Genomic DNA, 23,661 nt, shown 5'->3' on the forward strand with positions numbered 1-23,661 from the left:
CAGTCCTCCTTTGCTGCTGATGACTTTGCTGATTTCTTCGATGAGAAGGTCACAGTCATCCGCAGATCCTTTACAACCACCGCCCCCCTCACTGTGCCCTTCCCCCCCTCTAGGCCCATCCCTTCCTTTTCCACTTTCTCCCCCCTTACAGACTCTGATGTTTCTCAACTCCTGCTCTCCCACCGCCCTATAACCTGTGCCATTGACCCTATCCCCTCTTCTCTTCTCCAAACTATCACACCTGACATTCTCCCATTTGTCACCTCCCTTGTCAACTCCTCCCTGTCTTCCGGCTGTTTTCCGGCATCCTCCAAGAGGGCCCACATCACTCCGCTGCTAAAAAAGCCTACTCTGGATCCCTCCATCATCCAGAACTTTCCTTTCTAAAACTATAGAACGAGCCGCTTCTACTCAACTTTCTTCTTTCTTTTCCAACAACCTGCTAGAGCCCCATCAGTCTGGCTTCAGATCAGGCCACTCGACAGAGATTGCGCTCCTCTCCGTCAGTGAGTCACTCCATGCTGCACGAGCAGCCTCCCTCTCCTCTGTCCTCATTCTTCTAGATCTCTCTGCTGCCTTCGACACTCTGGATCACTCCATCCTCCTGTCTGCCCTGTCAGCAACGGGCATCTGTGGCACAGCCCTGGACTGGATTGAGTCCTACCTCTCTGGTCGCTCCTTCCAGGTTGCCTGGGCTGGTTCGGTATCGACACATCGGCCCCTCGCCACAGGAGTTCCCCAGGGCTCAGTCCTAGGCCTGCTTCTTTTTTCTCTTTACACTCGCTCCCTTGGCCCTGCGATCACTGCACATGGGCTATCTTCCCACTGCTACGCGGACGATACCCAACTCTTCGTCTCTTTCCCGCCGTCTGATACGCAGGTTTCAGCCTGTATCTCTGCTTGCCTGAGGGACTTCCAGAGCTGGATGGACGTCCACCATCTAAAGCTCAACCCAGGCAAGACTGAAATGATACTCATCCCTGCTAATACCTCTCCTCATCTGGATCTCTCCATTTCCCTCGGGGATACCACACTCACACCATCACCCAGTGCAAGAAACCTTGGCGTGGTGATGGACAGCAGACTGTCCCTTTCCGATAACATTGCGGCGGTGACCCGGTCTTGCAGGTTCTTCCTATACAACATACGGAGAATCCGCTCCTTTCTCACCCCCTACTCGACCCAGCTCCTGGTCCAAGCGATGGTTCTGTCCCGCCTGGACTACTGCAATTCCCTCTTGGCTGGCCTCCCAGCGTCCGCCATCAGACCCCTCCAACTTATCCAGAATGCAGCAGCTCGTCTGGTCTTCAATCTTCCCAAATACTCACACGTCACCCCCCTGCTTACTTCCCTCCACTGGCTGCCTGTCATGGCTCGCATCAAATTCAAAACATTGGTGTTAGCCTTCCAAGCAGTTAAGGGGTCTTCCCCAGCTTATCTACAAACAATCATCAGACCCTACACCCCTGCCAGACCTCTTCGTTCAGCCTCCACAGGCCGCTTGGCACCTCCCCCTCTCCGAACCTCCACCTCACGCTCACCCCTACTGTCTGTTCTGGCTCCACGGTGGTGGAACAAACTCCCCGTTTAGGTCAGAACTGAAGAATCTCTCCCCACCTTCAAGCGCAAGCTGAAGACACACCTCTTCAAGCAGCACCTCTCCCCATCCCTCCCTACCTCCCTGTGAACCTTAATTGTTGTCTCTGTGACTTACTTTGTGTATCGGTATTTTTTAGTTAGCTAGGTAAGCAGTGTTTGGATAGTGAACTTTGGTCACTTTTGCTCTGTTGTTTGTTTCTTTGTTCAAAAAAAAAAAAAAAAATTGGCCCTCGTCCTTATCTTTGTTGTGCAGGTAGCAGTTGAAATTATACTTCCCTCTAGGGTCTTTCAGCGAACTTATCCCTGGTTATGGGTATGCACTTTGTTGTACGTCGCTCTGGATAAGAGCGTCTGCCAAATGCCAATAATGTAATGTAATGTAGACAGAGACCAAGGCTCTCTGAAGTCAGAAATCTCTCATATAGTTCCAGCCATGACCTATGAGGACATAAATTCAATACTGCAGCAGCTTAAACAAGTTTTAGCTAAGTTTTATCTAAATTCTGCTGCTGCACATAACGCAAGGGATATGACTGACAATATTAACATCAAAACATAAGGGGACAGAAGGGTTTGGGTTCGATAATGAAACTCTTTGTGACAAAATTGTACTGACAAAAATGTGAAATAAGGTATTTATGTACATGTATAGGCAGAAATCAAGTGAAGGTAATGATATTTATGATATTTATATCAAATACCTCCCTTTCAGCTGCTTTAGATATGGGGGTTTGGAAAAGGCTTTACAAGTAATTCAACCTGACAAATATTTTTGCTTTAAATCTGTGGAAATAAACAGTTCCTTTCTGAATGTGCATGCATTTACTGTAAAATGTTCTGAAATACTGTGTAGGTTTTGTGTAACTATTTGATGTGTCCCCAAGTGATAACGGCTGCCTTGAGTTAAAAATACTACAATTAAATTAGGATATTTGTGACATGAAACACTCATAAAATGTCCAAATAATCTGGTGTAATATCTTAATAATCCAAAATACATACAATTGGCTTTTCCTAAATTTCATAATTAAGAGTAAACGGGGGAATATCAAATGCCATTTTCTATGATATCATTATGAAATTATGATTCTTCATCTTACTAAATTACGTACAATAAAGTGAAAATCTATAGGTGTAAAATCACAAATACTGTATTTGATTACACTGTTCTTAACTGAATACTGATGCAACAATCACTATTGCCAATTTAAAGCAATGGAGTTTTTATCCAAAAAACCTGGTCTTCAAAAGATGAATTTGAAGGCAAATCTATTAATCTCATCTTCAAATTTCTGCTTAATGAGGTGAGACCACTACAAATAAATAGTTTGACTGCAGCTATAATTCTATCCACTGGATGACAGCAAAAGTCCGTTTTGCTCAGTCAGCTGCAGGTGTAAATTACTGCATGTTATTTCAGGTTCCTTTTCCAGAAAGCTAAATAATAATTTAGCGATTAGTTTAATTGTAGTATTTTTAACTCAAGGCAGCTGGGATATCAAATAATTCCACATTTCTTGTCTGAGTAAATATGCACAGCATACCAGGGCATATACTCAACGTTGAGCTACAAAAACCCATACAGTGCCTGGGTTGGGTTTTTAGGTTTCTGTTTCCCTTTTCATTTTGGGGTGAAGTCACTACCACTGATTCTAGGAGTGACTACATTCTGACTAGCAGTGGTCTCTGGGTTGAAGATGTAACCAAATTACAACTAAAGCAGATGAACAGCCAAACAGCAAGCTAAGAACACGGTAAATGTAAAAATCATATAAATATTAAACTATCAGTAAACCTCAGAATTTATAAATACATGGGTGAATGGGGACAATTAAACAGCATTGTGGAGATAGAGCACAAAAAAGTTATCTTAAAGACCAAATTCCTTCCCATGTTAGCCTTTTATTATTATGTCATGATCCAAACATATACAGCATTTGTTCTCGACCCAGGCACAGTAGCAAAGTGGAGACCTGGGATTTGGTATTCTATATTCAAATATATTAAATACTTAAAATCTAAGAATGTTAGTGAAGGAGAGAGCAGAGGCCAACTTATTTAGTAATTACAACATAAAGTATGAAAAAAGCCACTTGAGAGAGACAAACCAGACAACTGGTTTGACCAGCATTTACATGAAGAATGGAAATAGAAAGTAGGGCCTTTTACAGTCATAACACAACAAGTTCCTGCCAAAAAAAAGTTTCATTACTTCAGAAACTGCTATTATGTCATACTAGCGATGAAAGAACAAAACAGGCAGGCTTAAATATGCGAACCAATTAACTAAATGATGGTGGTGGGTCAGTGATGGCCTGGGGAGGCATATCGTTGGAGGGTCAGACCTCCATGTCATAGCCAACGGTACCCTGACTCCTGTAAGACCACCAAGTACCGCCAAGTACAAGACCGATTGTCAGACCGCCAAGTACCGCCACAGACTGTCCAGGAGCTCACTGATGCCCTGATCCAGGTCTGGGAGGAGATCCCCCCAGGACACCATCCGCCAACTCAGGAGTATGCCCAGACGTTGTCGGGAGTGCGTACAGGCACGTGGGGGCCATACACACTACTTGGTCACGCTATGAGTTTCCGTGATAAAATTCACACAAGTTGGATCAGTTGATCACACAAGACAGGTCTAGCTGGCTTTCGTTAGGTTTGGGTAAGTGGAAGAGACTGAAAAAATACATTAAAGGTGTACCTGACAAGGACATTGTTACACTTGACGATAACGCTAGCCGACCAACCAGTGTCCTTTGTTGAGGGACAAGCATTGTTCGTACTAGTCACATAATAGAATATAAATTACAATAGAGGGCTTATTGTTTGAATAATTGAAAAGAATAGGCCACACTTTTAAATAAAAAAATGTTTGAATGAAAGAGGGAGAAATTCTGCCTGCCACTGTGACAGGCAGATGGTTGGGGCAGAACTTAGTGTAACCAGCAATAATTAATGGGTCCATCCTGCCTTGGGTCTGAGTGGTGGTGGTGGCGGTGTAACGGTGTGGGGAATGTTTTCTTGGTACACGTTTGGCCCCTTAATACCAAATGAGCATCATCAGAATGTCACAGCCTAGATAAGCATTGTTGCTGACCATGTGCATCCCTTTCTGGCTACACTCTACCCTTTTTAAAATGGATGCTTCCTGCAGGAGAATGAGCCATGTTACAAAGCACTCATCTTCTCAGGCCAGTTCCACGAACATGACAGTGACTTCAGTTGCCCTGCACAGTCCCCAAATCTCAATTCAATAGGTGTGCTGGCACACCAAAATCATCGCATCCGTTTCTGAAGTGGACGAATGAGGAGAAACATGTTTTCTTTTCTTTACTAAACAATTTGAATATTCCCTGTCATGGTAACCAATTATCCCCTCGCAAGGGGACAAGGAAGGATGAAGACATTTTTAAAGTTTTCAAACACTACCAACATGAAAACTTCTCTGCAGTCCAATGGCTCAGATAGTTCAGGCACAGCACTTCTTCCAACCCTACTCGCTATACCGCTGAACTTCATAAACAAGGCTTGACACATATCATATAGAATCTTTGTTTCAATGGAAACCGCAAAGCAAATTTCCATAGCGTCACTCTATTCGGTTTCCCGTCTGGCAAGTCTGGGCAGTGATACGCCTGATATGTTGCACATACGGGCTTGTGTGCACACCCATTTTACACTGGAAGGGGGAGGGGCGGGTACAATATGAGTGTCTGGCAAATGCTTATATTACATTATGATACATTATATTATTTGGATATGAATTCCATCTACAGTAACTGCCTATTTAAGTTTTATATGGGCACATTGTTTTTCATTATCATGATGTACAGTAGCAAAAATGTTAACACGTTTATGACAAGTCAAATCCGAGAACCAATGGTTGTTGTTAAATTCATTAACTCTTGTCCCAGTCAAGCATTGTCCATGTTCAGTGTTGCTAAAACCAAAAGCAGAAGTACATTTACAATGTAAATGTAAATGCAAACGGAATGGAACGGATGTGGTTGGTCTCGAGAGGTTGTTCATTGGTGTGAGTTCAGTCTCCACCTCTCTGCATTGTTCCAGTGAGCAGATAAACGCACTCCCTCCCATTAAACTCTCAGAAATTCACGGGGCAGAGGCAGAAATGGTAAGTAAAGTTGCTGCATGTAAAGGTTTTATATAACTTCATATTGTATTGATATTACACTTTTCAAATACTATTTCTATCTTTAAGATAATATGCTAACTGAAATTATTTAGGGCCAGTTTCACAGACAAAGATAAGGCTGAGTCATGGACTAAATTCAGTTTTGTATGGACAAGACTAGGCTCAATCACTGTCTGTGAAACTGGCCCTACATGTTGGATTCATAACCGAATAAAAGTTGTTGTAGGCTGTAGACTAATCTCAATCATTCTTTGACTTTATGTTTAAAGACTGAGGTCACCGTGTCCAACCTGGTAAGTAATTAATGTGAAGAGAAATTGAAAGTTGGCCGTTTGCTTTTTATAGTATGAAAGTTTAAACAAATCTTCATAGTTTTTTAATGCTCAATATCTAAGAACTGTAGAAATGTACTTTTTACCAGATTTACTTGAAAATGTAGCAAATTAATTTAGATGCGGGCAATTTTCAGCCTGCGTCCCTTGCATAGGGGCAGTATGTAGTGTATGGGGTGGAGATTAGGCATAATCATAATCAGCCGTTTGTGGCGATCGACATTTCCGCAGTCATGCATTTGTCACACCGGCTACTCGCTCTCATTTCAGCTCACCAGATACCTTCAATGTTCGATGTTTAGACCTTACATGTAAAATTCTGGCACTCTTTCACATTGTGGCGCGTATGGCACTTATTAGCCTCATTAGCCTACGTAGCTGTAGGAACACATTTAGGATTTATGTGAAAAGGGTTGATTATACTCCCATAAAATAGATGCATGCAAATCTATTTATTTATTAAATGTAGATTAATGTGAACTGAACCATATTTAATTTATTCTCATGATAATGTATTAATACATAAACCATATGTTTGTATGTTTAATGCATTGTGTAGGAAACAAATCTCACTGATTTATTTGTTTTTTCGTGTGTGTTTTTTTTTAAGGTTCAAGACAAGGATTTTCATCTGTTCGTAAAACGGAATTTTGATGATCCTGAATCATCATGTTTTATATATAACTGTAGCAAGGATACTATTAATAGTATTAACATTGAACATCATTTAAATATTCAGAAGGATTTTGAACATTTTGGGTATATTGTAACACAAAAAGAGGAATCACTATGTACATCACAATGTTTTTTTGCATATTCAACTAAAAAGTATATTTTGACAACGTACCACTCAATTGGTAGTGACAGCAATATATATGCCTTCTTTCAATCTAAACATGATATCTTAATTTACAAAATTCGTCAACCACCCATTTTCTCTTGCGGTGAAATTGATTATGCATTACTTGAGTTACCAAAAGATAGTTTTATCCCTTGGAATATGGGACTGTTAGATCAAATTGATGGGAAACCGGAAAAGGACAAGTTAGTCCATTTCAATGCATATAGGACATTAAAAACAGCTCATTCAATTGAGGCAAATGTTATTGAAACCCCCATAAGAATGAAAAATTACATAAATAAATCAGAATTTTTAATTAACAAATATGGAATTGAAGGTGATAGTGGTGCCCCAGTTTTCGACAAAAACAAAGTTGTGGGAATGTACCGTGGATTTATTCATCATTTTGGACGGTGCATTAACATTATTGACATTGACCAAGATATTAAAAGAAAACAAAAAAAGCAAAGCAAACCGAGCCTCCTGATCAGTTTAGTAACACAAATTTCATCATGGTTATTTATCTAAAAAAATGAAAAAGAACTTGAAAGTAAAGCATTTCGAACTCTTTAGGACTGCATCAATTTTCTAAGAAATATGATAATAATGTTAAAAATAAATAAAGAACTGGCGACTTGCCCATGTAAATAAGAGTGTGTAAAAAGTGAAAATAATGTGAGTGAATGGTGTGTGGGTGATTGATTGGAGATGTGACCATGCCAACAACCACTTATACCGCTTGTACAAAATTTCACATCAAATTAATAAGAGCAGAAGTTGGCAAAGAAAAAACTTGCAAAAGACCAGCCGTTGTACACCCTGGCACATTCATTTCTGCCTCTGGAATTTCTCCAGAAGGACAACTTGCCCCCATGTTTGCCTGCATGAGAGAGAGAGAGGGTACTTTCAGCACAGCCTGGGTGAGTTCAATCCACCTGCCAATCAATCCATTATGATGAAGACTAATTGAAACATATATTCAGTTCCATTATGATGAAGACTACTTGAAACATATATTCAGTTCCATTATGATGAAGACTAACTAAAACATATATTCAGTTCCATTATGATGAAGACTAACTGAAACATATATTCAGTTCCATTATGATGAAGACTAACTAAAACATATATTCAGTTCCATTATGATGAAGACTAACTGAAACATATATTCATTCCAGATCTACTTCCATGGAGCCAATGCGTTTGCCAGTGACTGAACTTGTGGCAGTGACATCACTTTTGTGAGAAGCAATAAGGAGAAACTGCAAAACAAAGTGTGGAATATCCTGAAAAAGGTGATCATGTGTATTTATTTTAGTCCGTATCCACGGTAATCAAGAGTTATAGTGTAAATGGAATGTAGTGTAGCGGTTTATCCCTTGGCTCCCCAGTGTATGCTGGGTTTCCTTTCGACCACAGTTATAATGGGCTGATGATTCTTCTTTGACCCTGTCAATGTCAATTCTAAATTGTTCTATATTATTGTCTCATGTCTATGTGATGTCTTACATTCTAATTGTTGACTGTGTGTGGAGACAGTGCGGCAAAACAAAATCTGAAAGAACTTAAAATAATTGAAAACAGGCATTTACTGTATCTGATGAAGATACAAACCAAGATGCACATTGCGTCTAAAAAACACTGATCTAACACTATTGTTCTCCCACACTGTGTGGGACTGTGTGGGAATTTAAAACACTTAGTTCAATTTTTTATTGTGATTTAATAAGGTTATTGTTGCTTTTTTGTTGAGTGTAAAAAGCGACGTATGTAAATTTAATATTTAATATTAAGACATACAGTCAGGTCCATAAATATTGGGACATCGACACAACTCTCATCTTTTTGGCTCTATACACCACCACAATGGATTTGAAATGAAACTAACATGTGCTTTAACTGCAGACTTTCAGCTTTAATTTGAGGGTATTTACATCCAAATCAGGTGAACGGTGTAGGAATTACAACAGTTTGTATATGTGCCTCCCACTTTTTAAGGGACCAAAAGTAATGGGACAAACTAACAATCATAAATCAAACTTTCACTTTTTAATACTTTTTAAAATCCTTTGCAGTCAATTACAGCCTGAAGTCTGGAACGCATAGACATCACCAGATGCTGGGTTTCATCCCTGGTGATGCTCTGCCAGGCCTCTACTGCAACTGTCTTCAGTTTCTGCTTGTTCTTGGGGCGTTTTCCCTTCAGTTTTGTCTTCAGCAAGTGAAATGCAAGTTCAATCGGATTCAGGTCAGGTGATTGACTTGGCCATTGCATAACATTTCACTTCTTTGCCTTAAAAAACCCTTTGGTTGCTTTCGCAGTATGCTTCGGGTCATTGTCCATCAGCACTGTGAAGCGCCGTCCAATGAGTTCTGAAGCATTTGGCTGAATATGAGCAGATAATATCGCCCGAAACACTTCAGAATTCATCCTGCTGCTTTTGTCAGCAGTCACATCATCAATAAATACAAGAGAACCAGTTCCATTGGCAGCCATACATGCCCACGCCATGACACTACCACCACCATGCTTCACTGATGAGGTGTTATGTTTTGGATCATGAGCAGTTCCTTTCCTTCTCCAAATTCTTCTCTTCCCATCATTCTGGTACAAGTTGATCTTTGTCTCATCTGTCCATAGGATGTTGTTCCAGAACTGTAAAGGCTTTTTTAGATGTTTGGCATAATCTGGTCTTCCTGTTTTTGAGGCTCACCAATCTTGTGGTGAACCCTCTATATTCACTCTGGTGAAGTCTTCTCTTGATTGTTGACTTTGACACACATACACCTACCTCCTGGAGAGTGTTCTTGATCTGGCCAACTGTGGTGAAGGGGTTTTTCTTCACCAGGGAAAGAATTCTTCTGTCATTCACCACAGTTGTTTTCCGTGGTCTTCCGGGTCTTTTGGTGTTGCTGAGCTCACCGGTGCGTTCTTTCTTTTTAAGAATGTTCCAAACAGTTGATTTGGCCACAACTAATGTTTTTGCTATCGCTCTGATGGGTTTGTTTTGATTTTTCAGCCAAATGATGGCTTGCTTCACTGATAGTGACAGCTCTTTAGATCTCAGATTGAGAGTTGACAGCAACAGATTCCAAATGCAAATAGCACACTTGAAATGAACTCTAGACCTTTTATCTGCTCCTTGGAAATGAGATAATGAGGGAATAACACACACCTGGCCATGGAACAGCTGAGCAGCCAATTGTCCCAGTACTTTTGGTCTCTTAAAAAGTGGGAGGCACATATAGAAACTGTTGTAATTCCTACACCGTTCACCTGATTTGGATGTAAATACCCTCAAATTAAAGCTGAAAGTCTGCAGTTAAAGCATATCTTGTTCGTTTCATTTCTAATCCATTGTGGTGGTGTATAGAGCCAAAAAGAGGAGAATTGTGTCGATGTCCCAATATTTATGGACCTGACTGTATATTTAATAGACGTATGTAATATTTTGGAATATAAGCTGCAAAGCTGCTTGTATCCTCCTCTGCTCTAACAAGACAAAATCCAACCCCACACAGACCAAGCGCATGACCTCACAGACCAAGCGGATGACCTCACAGACCAAGCACATGACCTCACAGACCAAGTGCATGACCTCACAGACCAGGATGACAACATCGGGACCAGGCTGAGAACACGGAAGCAGGCTTAAATGGGGACATGTTGTCCTTCTGCACCCCCCCCCCCGCCGCCCCCCCCCCCCCCCCCCCAATAAAAACTACAATAAAAAATAAAAGATGAACTGATATTTTTCTGTTGTCGGTTCCCACAAAGATATTACAATGACATCTGTGCAAACAGCACTGAAGTTCACCTACTTTGCCTCTCCAGGAGTTCACTAAAACTGCAATTATAATATCCAGTATATAAATATAAATAAATAATATAGAATAATCTGATAATTACCTGTACTTTAAAGCAAAAACTAAACTTACCGTGAATGAAACTGTGATCATGGGAGGTGTTACTGGCCGTCTTTTAGAAGGTTCCTTCATAACCACGTTTGCAGTGATTTCTGAATAATTACAGTATATGTGGCTCTATCTTGTGGACGGTTTAAACCATTACAGCGAGGGGACTGACTGTTAGTAGTCTACCACCATCTTCCAGCAGGTGGCAGTATGGCGCTATACATAGATGCACTGGAATAGGACAAGAAATAAGACAGCACCGTGGAAATAGTTTCTCCATATACACTCAGTGAGCAGTTTATTAGGTAGACCTGTAGACCAGCTTGATAACATAAATATTTAATCAGCCAATCATGTGGCAGCAACTAAATGCATAAAAGCATGCAGACGTGGTCAAGCGGTTCAGCTGTTGTTCAGACCAAATGTCACAATGGGGAAGATACGTGATCAAATTTACTTTGACTGTGGATTGTTGGTGCCACACAAGATGATTTGAGAAGAAACTGAGCACTTTATTAGGAACACCCACACACCTACTTATTCATTTGATGCATTAAATCATCCCCAGAACACACCGAAATTTGACCTTTAAAGAGGAAAACCCGCTCTGACAGTCCTGCCTCCCCGAATCCCGCCTGACTTCTGGCTGAAATGTATGTTATCCTACGTGCCCGCCGGTATTTCACCCAAAGACACAGTGGGGCAATGTTTTAACGATCCTCCACCCGCCCCCCGCCTGTCCGCTGCCCAGGCTGACAAAACACACAAGGACAGAAAGCAGGAATGAGAAACAATCTGTCACTCACCCATTACTGCAGCCGGCTGTAGTCTGCAGGCTCTCTGTCCCTGTGTGTGTGTGTGTGCGCGCGTGTGTGTGTGTGTGTATATGTGTGTATGTGTGTGTGTGTGTGCTTGTTTATATGTGTGTGTGTGTGTGTGCAGGCGCTTGTGTGTATGTGTGTGTGCGTGTGTGTGTATGTATGTATGTGTGTGTGTGTGTGTGTGCAAGCGTTTGTATGTGTGTGTGTGTGTGTGTGTGCAGGCGTTTGTATCTGTGTATGTGTGTGTGTGTCTGAGCAAATGCAATGAGCAACCTTCAGGCCAGCCTCGCTCCTACTCCCAGATCCGCTCCTGTGAGCTGAAAAGCCGGTGTCTCCTTCTGCACTCCTTCTCCTCTACTCTCTCTCCCTCCCTCTCCCATTATCTCTACCTCCCCCCTCTCTCTCTCTCTCTCCCTCTCCCGTTATCTCTACCTCCTCTCTCTCTCTCTCTCGCCCGTTCTCTCTCCACCTCCCCTTTCTCACTCTCTCGCTGTTTCCCGTTCTCTCACTCGCTTTCTCTTTCCCTCTCTCCTGCTGTCTCTCTCTCTCTCTCTCTGTCACCCTGTTTCACCCCCACCCCTTTCTTCTCTACATTCTCTAATACACTCCTAAATCCTAAATCTCCCCAAAGCTCCTCAATCAACAATTAGCCTCTTCAAGACACTGTGCCTGAGGCACACCCCCAGCGGGAGGCTAAATGGTGAAAGAGTGAGAGTATCAGTCAGCTTCCCTGGTTAGCTGGAACCTCATAAACATCTGAAGAGCCTATTTATCGCACTCCATGCGACTCCTTCTGGATTGCCCCGGTTGGTTACTGCATGGATAAAGAGAGAAATAGCACCTACACCAACGCAAAATAAAAAAATAAATAGTTATCACCCTAGAACGATGGCAAAAACAACAAACACTAACTAACACAATAAACTGAAGTAAAAAAAACAAAAAACAAACTGAGCAACGGCTTTCCAGATCACCGGTCGGAGCATCTTTCTGTGTCACAAACTGAAAGGTAAACAAAGACGAACAGAACCTCAGCACAGACCCAGCGCTCGGGAGCGATGTCCCGGTCTCAGCCCCGTGCTGTGGGGACAGGCACACTTTAAGCTCCTGGGCTGATTAGTAATGCAGCCCAGGTGCGTGTGTCCTCTCCACCAGCAGGTGGGGCCGAGAATCTGCTTCTTGAAGAGACTGCATGTCACCTCATGCTTACATTTACACAAATGTTATATTAATACTAAAGGTCAAGTTTTAGTACTCACAGCATGGTTATTTAACCATATGACAATGGCTATTTTAAATAGCCCAGTTTTATTAAAACCAGATTTTAACATAGCAAGCATTTAAACCCTGTGTTGAAAGGCAAGTGTAACGTATGGTGTTTGGTTGGATGTATAGGCAGAAATCGAGTGAAGGTAATGATATTTATATCATTTATACCTCCCTTTCCGCTGCTTTAGATATGGGGGTTTGGAAAAGGCTTTTCAAGTAATTCAACCTGCCAAATATTTTTGCTTTAAATCTGTGGCAATAAACAGTTCCTTTCTGAACGTGCATGCATTACTGTAAAATGTTCTGAAATACTGTGTAGGTTTTGTGTAACTCAGTGTTCAGTATATCACCTTGTGTGCTGTGCATATTTACCAAGATACAAAATGTTGAATTATTTGATGTGTCCCCAAGCGATAACTGCTGCCTGGAGTTAAAAATACTACAATTAAATTAGGATATTTGTGACATGAAACACTCATAAAAATGTCCAAAGAATCTGGTGTAATAGCTTAATAATCCAAAATACATACAATTGGCTTTTCCTAAATTACATAATTAAGAGTAAATGGGGTGTAGGTGTAGAATCACAAATACAGCGGTGTGAAAAAGTGTTTGCCCCCTTCCTGATTTCTTATTTTTTTGCATGTTTGTCACACACAAACAAATTTAAATATTAGTCACAGACAACACAAGTAAACACAAAATGCAGTTTTTTTTGTTTTTTTAAATGAAGATTTTTATTATTAAGGGAGAAAAAAAATCCAAACCTACATGGCCCTGTGTGAAAAAGTGATTGCCCCCTAAACCTAAAAACTGGTTGGGCCACCCTTAGCAGCAACAACTGCAATCAAGCATTTGTGATAACTTGCAATGAGTCTCTTACAGCGCTGTGGAGGAATTTTGGCCCACTCATCTTTGCAGAATTGTTGTAATTCAGCCGCATTGGAGGGTTTTCGAGCATGAACCGCCTTTTTAAGGTCATGCCACAGCATCTCAATAGGATTCAGGTCAGGAACTCCAAAGTCTTCATTTTGTTTTTCTTCAGCCATTCAGAGGTGGACTTGCTGGTGTGTTTTGGATTATTGTCCTGCTGCAGAACCCAAGTTCGTTTCAGCTTGAGGTCACGAACAGATGGCCGGACATTCTCCTTCAGGATTTTTTGGGAGACAGCAGAATTCATGGTTCCATTTATCACAGCAAGTCTTCCAGGTCCTGAAGCAGCAAAACAGCCCCAGGCCATCACACTACCACCACCATATTTTACTGTTGGTATGATGTTCTTTTTCTGAAATGCGGTGTTACTTTTACACCAGATGTAATGGGACACACACCTTCCAAAAAGTTCAGCTTTTGTCTCGTCAGACCACAGAGTATTTTCCCAAAAGTCTTGGGGATCATCAAGATGTTTTCTGGCAAAATTGAGACGAGCCTTAATGTTCTGTTTGCTCAGCAGTAGTTTTCGTCTTGGAACTCTGCCATGCAGGCCATTTTTGCCCAGTCTCTTTCTTATGGTGGAGTCATGAACACTGACCTTAACTGAGGCAAGTGAGGCCTGCAGTTCTTTGGATGCTGTTGTGGGGTCTTTTGTGACCTCTTGGATGAGTCGTCTCTGCGCTCTTGGGGTAATTTTGGTCGGCCGGCCACTCCTGGGAAGGTTCACCACTGTTCCATGTTTTTGCCATTGTGGACACTGTGGTTCGCTGGAGTCCCAAAGCTTTAGAAATGACCTTATAATCTTTTCCAGACTGATAGATCTTAATTACTTTCTTTCTCATTTGTTCCTGAATTTCTTTAGATCTCGGCATGATGTCTAGCTTTTGAGGATCATTTGGTCTACTTCACTTTGTCAGGCAGGTCCTATTTAAGTGATTTCTTGATTGAGAACAGGTGTGGCAGTAATCAGGCCTGGGTGTGGCTAGAGAAATTGAACTCAGGTTTGATAAACCACAGTTAAGTTATGTTTAACAGGGGGGGCAATCACTTTTTCACACAGGGCCATGTAGGTTTGGATTTTTTTTCTCCCTTAAAAATAAAAACCTTCATTTAAAAACTGCATTTTGTGTTTACTTGTGTTGTCTTTGACTAATATTTAAATTTGTTTGATGATCTGAAACATTTAAGTGTGACAAACATGCAAAAAAATTAAAAATCAGGAAGGGGGCAAACACTTTTGCACACGACTGTACTGTATTTGATTACACTGTTATTATTATTATTTTCAGCTTTATTGGACAGTATAATATAGAGAGACAGGAAGAATGGGAGCAAGAGAGAGGGAAAGACATGCGACAAATGTCTGACGGTCGGATTCGCACCGCTGACGTCGCGGCTCGCAATGAGCATGCGGTCAGTGCTCTACAGGCTGCGCCACCAAGACACCCAATTACACTGTTCTTAACTGAATATTACATTACATTATTGGCATTTGGCAGACGCTCTTATCCAGAGCGATGTATAGTTGATTAGACTAAGTAGACTAAGTAGGAGACAATGCTCCCCTGGGGCAATGCAGGGTTAAGGGCCTTGCTCAAGGGCCCAACAGCTGTGCGGATCTTATTGTGGCTACACCAGGATTAGAACCACCGACCTTGTCCCAGTCATTTACCTTAACCACTACGCTACAGGCCACCCATCCTGATGCAACAATCACTATTGCTAATTTAAAGCAATGGATTTAAAGCAATGGAGTTTTTATCCAAAAAACCTAGTCTTCAAAAGATGAATTTGAAGGCAAATCTATTCATCTCATTTTACAATTTCTGCTTAATGGGGTGAGACCACTACAAATAAAAGATAGTTTGACTGCAACTACAATTGTATCCACTGGATGACAGCAAAAGTCCTTATGACATTTTTGTCAATGATTGAAATGACACCAGCCCAGCAATTTCTGGCAGCTTTTGAAACATTACAGCAAACCTGAATCCAGTTCAGCCATATTTTCTGCTCAGTCAGCTGCAGGTGTAAATTACTGCATGTTATTTCAGGTTCCTTTTCCAGAAAGCTAAATAATAATTTAGCGATATGAACAAACATAATTTCAAAATTATATAATATAAATTGCATACTCCATCATTAACTCCACAAAATCCTGAAATAATTACCAACTGTACGTATTTTTGTTCATTAAGATTAAATGAATAAAAGATTAAATTTTTCACAAATATCCTCTTTTAATTGTAGCATTTTTAACTGAAGGCTGTTGGGATATCAAATAATTCCACATTTCTTGTCTCAGTAAATAGGCACAGCACACCAGGGCATATACTGAATGCTGAGCTACAAAAACCCACACAGTGCCTGGATTTGGTGTTTAGGTTTCTGTTTCCCATGTCATTAATCAGTGGCACATTATAGAAAGTGATAGTGAATCGAAGGATTTGATATTTTAGTAGTGTCTTTTCTAGAAGCGGCAATTAGACTAGTTAGACTAGATAGATTAGTTAATGAGGACATTTACACACCCTCCTCTGCCATCCTGTCCAATGCCCAGGGTAATATTCCAAATATGTTCTCAATATGTTCTCAATATGTTCAATGCAAATCTTTCATACACCCTCACGCATTGAAAACTTATATGATCAGACAATTGATTACTTAAGTGGATAGGCTACAGCAGTAGAAGTAAAAAAAAAAAAAAAAAAGTCTAATAAATACCTAATAAAGTGCTCACTGAGTGTATATAATATAATAAAATAAGGCACAATAAAAGCCACATGAGAGACATGTCTGTACAACTAGCATTTACAGGAAACATAGTGTCAACACAGAAACCGAAGATTTTTCGTCACACTGAAATTTGATTTGAATAGAATGCATGTTTCAATGCATGGCCCTAAACGGTCTCTTGGCCCAATCAATTGAGGGAATCAATTACCAAAATAAACGCTAATGAATTATTCTAACCTCCATATGTACATGAACACCGAAAAGATTCTGCATGCATTAGCAATACTCCTCACAAGCTTATTTGGATATCAGATTTTTTTTAAATATATGGATATATTATCATTTCTATATATCATTTGTGTGGGTATACATATTATAATTTGCTGACTGTGTTGCAGTCTTAACATATGCACCTTTGTGTCCTTGCCGTGCTCTTTTCATTTTGGGGTGAAGTCACTACCACTGATTCTAGGAGTGACTACATTCTGACTAGCAGTAGTCTCTGGGTTGAAGATGTAACCAAATTACAACTAAAGCAGATGAACAGCCAAACAGCAGGCCAAGAACACGGTAAATGTAAAAATCATATAAACATTAAACTATCAGTAAACCTCAGAATTTATAAATACATGTGTGAATGGGGACAAATTAGCAGCATTGTGGAGATAGAGCACAAAAACATGGTCAGTGGATGAGGTTCTCTGGTAGAAAGAATGTTAGAGAAGGAGAGAGCAGAGGCCAACTTATTTAGTAATTACAACATAAAGTATGAAAAAAGCCACTTGAGAGAGACAAACCAGATACAACTGGTTTGACCAGCGTTTACAGGAAGAACGGAAATAGAAAGTAGGGCCTTTTATAGTCATAACACAACAAGTTCCTGCCAAAAGAAAGTTTCATTACTTCAGAAACTGCTATTGTGTCATACTAGCGATGAAAGAACAAAACAGGCAGGCTTAAATATGCTAAATAATGGTGGTGGGTCAGTGATGGCCTGGGGAGGCATATCATTGGAGAGTCAGACCTCCATGTCATAGCCAACGGTACCCTGACTCCTGCCAACCATCCACATGAGATAAAAGATTACTTCAGAGAGAGGCTTTCCGGATTTTTAAACTGAAATCTCCAGCTCCTCATGGTATGAATGAACCTTAAATGTTTTTTTGTAAAAAATAATAAAAATAAAAATGTGATCTCGATCTCTGTCTGTCTGGGTGTATGTTGACATTTTCAATATGTAACTTGTCATAGTATAGTATTTATTTTCAAAATAATTAAGTACTGTGGCTAAGAGATCTTCTCTGATATATCAAAATCCTTAATCAGGGGCTTACAAAAGGTGTAGGTGATCGTGCTGTTTGTGTGAGCGCTGAGGAAAACACCTGCGGAAACGCTCACTCTGGCTCCTGCTCGTCTAGCTTTTCATTAACTGCACTTTGCAGGAGAGCGCAAAGGCCAACATACGTTCACCAAGCACTTTATTAGGAACATTTTTACTTTATTACACCTACTTATTAATGTGATGATGTAATCAGCCAATTGTGTGGCAGCAGTGCAATCCATACAATCATATAGATATGGTTCAGGAGCTTCAGTTAATCACATCAACCATCAGAATGGGGGAAAAAATATGATCTAAGTGACTTTGACCATGGAATGATTTTGGGTGCCAGACAGGGTGGTTTGAGTATTTCAGAAACTGCTGATCTCCTGGGATTTTCATGCACACTACAGTCTCTACAGTTAGTAAAGAATGGTGCAAAAAACAAAACAGAATCTAGCGAGCAGCAGTTCTGAAGACAGAAATGCCTTGTTAATGAGAAAGGTCAGAGGAGAATGGCCAGACTGGTCAAAGCTGACAGGAAGGTAACACAAATAACCACACATCACGACAGTGGTATGCAGAAGAACATCTCTGAACACATCATAAGTCTAATAAATACCTAATAAAGTGCTCACTGAGTGTATATAATATAATAAAATAAGGTACAATAAATGTCTGCACAACAGATTTGACTAGCATTAACAGGAAACAGAAACCGAAAGTGAGAGATTTGATTTGAGATGGAATGCATGTTTCAATTGTGTGGTGGGGGTGGGCTAACTTTGGCAAGGACAGTTTGCAGAACAGCTGTATGCCTGTACAATGCGATAAGAACATTTATGTTTAAGAAAAGCCTATGATGCAAAATGTCAGTTATTTTTGAGCGTTTGATGTAACATGTCATGTCAATTATTTTTGACAAGAACACATTTGTTGAGGGCAGTTTGTATGCCTGTACAATGTGATAAGAGCAATTACTTTCTTAAGATCAAGCTGACAAAACAAACACCATGTTTAAAGAAAACATTTATTTTTTGAAAATAGCATACACACAATGATAAATCATTGGGGCAGGACAGAGAGCAGCTGGTATTTCTGAGGAGCTATATTGAAGTCTTATATGGGCACATTGTTTTTCATTATCATGATGTACAGTAGCAAAAATGTCAACGTTTATGACAAATCAAATCTGAGAACCAATGGCTGTTGTTTAATTCATTAACTCTTGTCCCAGTCAAGTATTGTCCATGTTCAGTGTTGCTAAAACCAAAAGCAAAAGCACTTCCACTCCTACAGAGTACATTTACAATGTAAATGTAAACAGAGTGGAACGGATGTGGTTGGTCTCGAGAGGTTGTTCATTGGTTCATTCAGTGAGTTCAGTCTCCACCTCTCAGCATTGTTCCAGTGAGCAGATAAATACGCTCCCCCCCTCTACTAAACTCTGAGAAATGCACGGGGCAGAGGCAGAAATTGTAAGTAAAGTTGCTGCATGTAAAGGTTTTATATAACTTTATATTGTATTGTTATTACACTTTTCAAATACTATTTCTATCTTTAAGATAATATGCTAACTGAAATTATTTAGGGCCAGTTTCACAGACAAAGATAAGTCATGGACTAAATTCAGTTTTGTATGGACAATTCCCATTCAAAATAGAATTAATCTAAGATTAGGCTCAATCACTGTCTGTGAAACTGGCCCTTCATGTTGGATTCATAACCGAATAAAAGTTGTTGTTGGCTATAGCCTAATCTGAATCATTCTTTGACTTTAATTTTAAAGACTGGAATCAACGGGTCCAGCATGGTAAGTAATTAATGTGAAGATAAACTGAAAAGAATAACATTTTTGCTTTTTTAGTATCAAAGTTTAAACAATTCTTCATAGTTTTTTTATGCTCAATATCTAAGAACTGTAGAAATGTACTTTTTACCAGATTTACTTCAAAATGTAGCAAATTAATTTAGTTGCGGGCGATTTTTAGCCTGCGTTCCTTGCATAGGGGCAGTATGTAGTGTATGTGATGGAGATTAGGCATAATCATAATCAGCCGTTTGTGGCGATCGACATTTCCGCAGTCATGCATTTGTCACACCGGCTACTCGCTCTCATTTCTGCTCACCGGATACCTAATACCATTGAAATAGTGACTAAATCTGAGCGCAATCTCACTCACTGTTCAATGTTCAATGTTTAGACCTTACAAGTAAAATTCTGGCACTCTAGCGGCGCATATGGCACTTATTAGCCTGATTAGCCTACGTAGCAGTAGGAAAACGTTTAGGATTTATGTGAAAAGGCTTGATTATATTCCCTTAAAATACATGTATGCAAATCTATTTATCTATTAAATGTAGATTACTGTGAACTGAACCATATTTCATTTATTCTCATGATAATGTATTAATACACAATTAAACCATATGTTTGTATGTTTAATGCATCGTGTCGGAAAAAAATCTCACTGATTTCTTTTCTTTTTTTTTTAGGTTGAAGACGAAGATTTTATTAAATTATTAGGACTTATTGATAATTGTGCTAAATCATGTATTATATATAAACGTAGAAAGGGTACTATTAAAAGTATTAATATTATAAATCATTTTAATATTCAGGAGGATTTTCAACGTGTTGGGTATATTGCAATAATAAGAAAAACACCAGAAGGTGATACTTGGTTCAGAACATCACAATGTTTTTTTGCATCTGCAACTAAAAAATCTATTTTGACAACGTACCACTCAGTTGCGAGTGACGTCAGTTTCATATATGCCTTCTTTCATTCAAAACATAATATCTTCATTTACAAAATTCCTCCATCACCCATTATCTCTAATCGTGAAATTGATTATGCATTATTTAAGTTACCAAAATATAGTTTAATCCCATGGAAAACGGGATTTGTAGATAAAATTGTCGGGAAACCGGAAATGGACAAGTTAGTCCATATAATTACAAATAGGACAATAGAAAAAACAGCTCATTCAATTGAGGCAAATGTCATTGAAACCCCCATAGACATGAAAAATTATGTAAATGAATCAGAATTTTTAATTGATAAATCTGGAATTAAAGGTGATAGTGGTGCCCCAGTTTTAGATAAAGACTGGGGATTGCGCGGAATGTACCGTGGGGGTATTCATGGAGGACAACGTCATTTTGGATTGTGTGCTAACATTATTTACATTGTCCAAGATATTAAAATAAAACAGCCGTTCAGTGAAAAAAACTTTAAGAACTTCCAAAAAGCATTTTGAGCTCTTTCGAACTGCATCAAATTTCGAAAAAAAATATAGAAATAAGATTATTTTTATATACAGATACATTATAAGATAATAGAATATGATTACATAAGATAATAATGTTATATAAGGGCTGGTCTGTGTGCTGGTTTTTAATCCAACCTTAATTTGCTCTGGTACTTGAGCACAGTAACATCTTCAATTACACTCCACCAGTCTGCGAGAGTAGTTGGTGCTTATACTAAATGTCACCTCAAATAAATACGAAATTGAAAAAAACAAAACAAAAAAAAAACCTGCAAAAGATCAGCCGTTGTTGTACACCCTGGCACAGTCACCTCTGCCTCTGGGATTTCTCCAGAAGGACAACTTGCCCCCACGAGTAATTTCAGCACAGCCTGGGTGAGTTCACTCCACCTGCCAATCAATCCATTATGATGAAGACTAACTGAAACATATATTCAGTTCCATTATGATGAAGACTAACTGAAATCTAAACATATATTAATTCCAGTGAGACGGGTGCGTGGGGGTTGGACCCAAAATGCACGACTCAGAAACAATAGTAATATAAAGACCCCTCAGGGCTTTATTCGGGACGAATCCCAGGAGAGTAGTCAACACAAGCAAAGTCCATACACGTAGATCCAGCCAAACAAAACGTAAACAAACAAAAAGCACGGTGCCGAGGGAAGAGGCAAACTCGTAGTCGGTAAACGTGCAGGGAGGTCCGGTAGCAGGAGAGCTGTCAGCGGGGCTGAAGTACAGGCGGACGGCAGGCAGAGGCGTAGTCGTGGGCGAAGCGGAAGTCGAAACCATGAAACAATCAGCGGGGCAAAAGTACAAAAAACGGTAGGCGGGGACGTAGTCGAGAAACAAAACGAAGGTCACAAAACAGAAATCAATAGTCGATGGTCAGTAAACAGGCGTGGATCGTAACGTGTAATCAAACAGTAAATAATGCTCAAGCGTTGCGTGAAAAAACAGAGGCAGACAATTTCGCAGTGAACAGTTGCGCGACTGGGCTATAAATGCAGGTGTAGACAGGTGTAGACAATTAGTTAGAGGGTAGCAAGGAAATGGAAAACAGGTGCGATGGATGACAAGTTTAACAAGGAGATTAGTAATCGTTAGTAATAAACCTATCCTGCCCTAGCATTAGTAAATTAGTAAATGACATGCACGAGAAACGTAAGGTAACATGAACACATGATTAGTCTTGTTAGTTTCTACCCAATCCTGATCTAGCGTTAGTAGTTTTAGTAAATAGACAAATAGAACATTAGGGGAGTGAAGGACAGAACGAGAGAGAGAGAGAGAGAGAGAGAGAGAGAGAGAGAGAAAAAAAAGGCGGAACGCAAGGTTTGCGGAAAAACATGTAAAAGTGTATGCATAACAACGACCAGTTAACGTAACAATAAACATACATCGAAACATAACACAAAGCGGAACTAAGACGATAATCACTCAACATAACCAGGTAATATAATCGTAACGAGACATAACTAAACATGACAAGAAAATAAATCGTAACGAAACATAACTAAACAACATGACGAACCTAGACAACATGATACATGATAAAACACTACGTGACTAAGACAACATGAATAAACATAAATCAACATAAAACATGGTGAGACAGACCTGAAACGTGACATCCAGATCTACTTCCATGGAACCAATGCGTTTGCCTGTGAGGACTGAACTTGTGGCAGTGACACCACTTTTGTGAGAAGCAACAAAGAGGAGAAAATGCAAAACAAAGTGTGGAATATCCTGAAAAAGGTGATCATGTGTATTTATATTTGTCTGTATCCATGGTGATTAAGAGTTACAGTGTAAATGGAATGTAGTGTAGCGGTTTCTCTCTTGGCCCCCCAGTGTATGCTGGGTTTCCTTTCGACCACAGTTATAATGGGCTGATGATTCTTCTTTGACCCTGTCAATGTCAATTCTAAATTGTTCTATATTATTGTCTCTTGTGATGTCTTACGTTCTAACTGTTGAATGTGTGTGGAGGCAGTGCTGCAAAACAAAATCTGAAAGAACTTAAAATAACTGAAAACAGGCATTTACTGTAACTGATGGAGATACAAACCAAGATGCACATCTGAAAAACACTGATCGAACACCATTGTTCTACTACACTGTGTGGAACAAACACTGAGTAAAATTTTTTATTGTGATTTAATAAGGTTATTGTTGCTTTTTTTGTTGAGTGTAAAAAGAGACGTATGTAAATTTAATATTTCATATTAAGACGTATATTTAATAGACGTATGTAATATTTTGGAATATAAGCTGCAAAGCTGCTTGTATCCTCCTCTGCTCTAACAGGATGAAATCCAACCCCACACAGACCAAGCGGATGACCTCACAGACCAAGTGCATGACCTCACAGACCAGGATGACAACATCGGGACCAGGCTGAGAACACGGAAGCAGGCTTAAATGGGGACATGTTGTCCTTCTGCACCCAACCCAGA

General features: G+C 39.9%; 1 long non-coding RNA gene across 2 annotated transcripts in view; it reads left to right on the forward strand.

Moving 5' to 3' along the window:
• Positions 1 to 5,658: 5,658 nt before the first annotated feature.
• The window catches only part of LOC133117869 (uncharacterized), a 30,163-nt gene continuing 12,160 nt past the window's right edge, over positions 5,659 to 23,661 (forward strand). Inside the window, exons 1-5 of one of the 2 annotated variants that reach the window (XR_009706327.1) lie at positions 5,659 to 5,734; positions 6,025 to 6,048; positions 6,698 to 7,848; positions 8,107 to 8,223; positions 10,451 to 10,622. This is a non-coding gene — a long non-coding RNA (uncharacterized LOC133117869). Of the gene's footprint in view, positions 5,735 to 6,024; positions 6,049 to 6,697; positions 7,849 to 8,106; positions 8,224 to 10,450; positions 10,623 to 22,837; positions 22,961 to 23,661 lie in introns of those variants that run through there. The other variant, XR_009706328.1, reaches the window with a different exon arrangement.

This window comes from Conger conger, chromosome 18 (assembly GCF_963514075.1).
Source record: "Conger conger chromosome 18, fConCon1.1, whole genome shotgun sequence".
NCBI lineage: Eukaryota > Metazoa > Chordata > Actinopteri > Anguilliformes > Congridae > Conger > Conger conger.